The sequence below is a fragment of the Colobus angolensis genome, unplaced genomic scaffold, assembly GCF_000951035.1.
Source record: "Colobus angolensis palliatus isolate OR3802 unplaced genomic scaffold, Cang.pa_1.0 Scaffold303, whole genome shotgun sequence".
NCBI classification, from domain to species: domain Eukaryota; kingdom Metazoa; phylum Chordata; class Mammalia; order Primates; family Cercopithecidae; genus Colobus; species Colobus angolensis.
In genome coordinates, this window is record NW_012116300.1 from 1,031,607 (window position 1) to 1,034,146 (window position 2,540).

General features: G+C 52.4%; 1 protein-coding gene across 1 annotated transcript in view; it reads right to left on the minus strand.

The window, feature by feature from the left end:
• Window positions 1-1,740, minus strand: part of FLYWCH1 (FLYWCH-type zinc finger 1) — a 54,272-nt gene extending 52,532 nt beyond the window's left edge. The window contains exons 1-2 of the mRNA XM_011950241.1: window positions 1,494-1,740; window positions 479-592 (exon numbers count right to left, since the gene is read on the minus strand). The gene's annotated coding sequence lies outside the window, so the exon portion shown is untranslated. The remainder of the gene's footprint in view (window positions 1-478; window positions 593-1,493) is intronic.
• Between the last annotated feature and the right edge of the window lie 800 nt (window positions 1,741-2,540).

Sequence of the window (2,540 nt, forward strand, 5' to 3'; positions counted from 1 at the left end):
ACCACCACGCCCAGCTACATTTTTTGTATTTTTAGTAAAGACAGGGTTTCACCATGTTAGCCAGGCTGGTCTCAAACTCCTGACCTCTGGTGATCTGCCCGCCTTAACCTCCCAAAGTGCTGGGATTACAGATGTGAACCACCATGCCTGGCCGCACTCAGTACAGATTTCTTAAGTGAATGGAGCACGGGCCAGCAGATGTGCACAGAAAGCTCCAAAGTCTCAGTTTATGGTGTATCACTCTCATCCTCTCTCCCCATCTCCCAGAACTGTGGGTGCGGAGCAATTTGAGTGCAATGCCAGATGGCCTGCTGGGACACTGTGGTCCTGCCGGTGGCCACAAGGGCTCAGCGTAGACCTAAGGGTCACATGTCAGCAACTGTCAGGTGTCTCTCAGACACCAACAGGTCCAAACTCTAATCAGTAAGGCTGGAAAACCAGGCGGCTCTTTTGGCAGCTGAAGGAGCAACAGAATTACCTTTACACGTGAGTGAGAGACGCCACCATCATCTCCCACACCTGGGTCACGGCGCTGGCTTGCTGGGCAGGAGACCCCAGGGGAAATCCCATAACTTCTCTGGGCTGGTTCCACCTGTGAAGAAAGAAAAGTGGCAAATGAAATACTGCAAGTGAAATTATTCCATGAACTGTCGAGTGTTACACAAGAACAAGGCATTCTGTATCCAGGTGCAGCAGGGGTGCTGAGGGATAGGAGCGGGAGGAGGGAAGGCGCTTTGTTTAAAAAGCTTCTGAATGGGCTGGTGGCAAGGTGGCTCACACCTGTCATCTCAGCGGTTTGAAAGGCTCAGGTGAGAGAATTGTTTGAGACCAGGAGTTCGAGACCACCCCTCCACACACCATTTCTACAAAATTAAAAAAAAAAAAAAAGCGCTCCTGGATGACTCCAATGTCTACCCACCTCCCACCTACCCACAACTGAGCCATGGGCATTGGCGGTGCACTTGCCTTGGCCATGAACCCCTGTGGTGATAGCACACACTCAGTGGGTGCACACAGACCTTCCTCCTGGAGAGGCTGAAGGTGGCAGAGATGCCCAGATAATTAAAATTTACTCAAAATGAGCTTCACGATCTCAGCACTGTCGGCATTTTGGGCCGGATGATTCGGGAGGCTGTGCTGTTCAGTGTGGGGTGTTCAGCAGCATCCCCGGTCTCTACCCGCCAGACCCTAGTGTCATGCCCTTCCACACGTGACCATCAGCATTGCACAATGTTTCCTGGGGTGCAAAACTGCCCGAAAGCCACAGCTCCAAAGCAACTTAGAAATCAGAGGGCACAGAAAGGGAGAGCTTGGCCAATGAGACCCACCCCCCCAGCCGGGTATTCCCCAATCACCCTCCATCATAATCTTAGCTAAGTTTATTTACTCCTTCCCATAGCTTAATGCGTCCTCAAATCTCTCTCCCTTTACGGCTGATATACCTATCTTCCCTCTCCTTTCCATTCCCACCACCTCAGGACATCATCCCTTACCACAACCTCTTTAGCCCAAGCCAAAGCCTCTGAACGATCTTGCCAGCTCTGGCAAGCAGCCACTCCAATTCTCCATATAGGGTGCTGACAGGCCACTCTTCCTAAAGCTTAACTTTCAGACTGTCTCTCCCCAGTTAAATCATTTCCATCTCCAGCTTTAGTGCATCATCAGCTGGGTGTCATAAACGCTCCGCAATGTTGCCCCAACCTCAGCCTTGTTCCTTCCACACGTCCCGCCAGTAGGACGTGGAACAAGAGAAACATGATAGAATCTTGTTTCTATCATTTGGGAGAGGAACAAGAGAAACATGATAGAATCACACGAGAAAATCTAGATCAAGCCCTGGAAATCATATTGGCCCTGGAAAGCAGAAATATGAAAGTAAAAATAAGCCGTTTCTTTGGAATTGGAGTTTGCACATGATTATCTTACTATGGAAGTTCAATTTCCTCCCAGTACAAGGAATAAAGGGAACAACGGGCAGGGTTTAGAGCGAGCGTTTCAACTACGTCAGACCCGTTATGTGCAGGCTCCACGGGTTAGCCGCGGCCTTTTGGAACCGGGTGGAAGAGAATGGAACGGAATTGAATCCGAACAGATCCAGCTGCGTCATGTGAGCTTAAAACAAGCGTCTCCCTTTAAACTTGTGCTTCAGTCATCCAGACCCACAGGCGCAGAGTACACGCGTAAAAGGCATTTCTCAGTGTCGGCTGTGGGTCAGCAAAGTTCGAAAGCCGTCACCGGAGATCTATAGAGTCAGAAGCCGGAGCGGGGTGCGTCCAGACCCGCAAAAGTGCAAGGTCACTGGGACCGCCCGAGCTGCAACCGTCGGACGGGGCTGGTGCTGCGGGTTCAGGAAGGCAGTGCTGGGCGGGGCGGACACCGCCAGGGAACGGAGGGCGAGGGCTGGGGTCCTTGATGTGGGGGTGTCGGGCTTAGGCCAGGGGACGGGGGTGGGGCGAGGAAGGAGGGGCGAGGAGCAAGGAGGGAATCGCTGGACACCACACAGGAGGCGGCTGAGCGCCGAGACGCAGACCCCTCCCCAG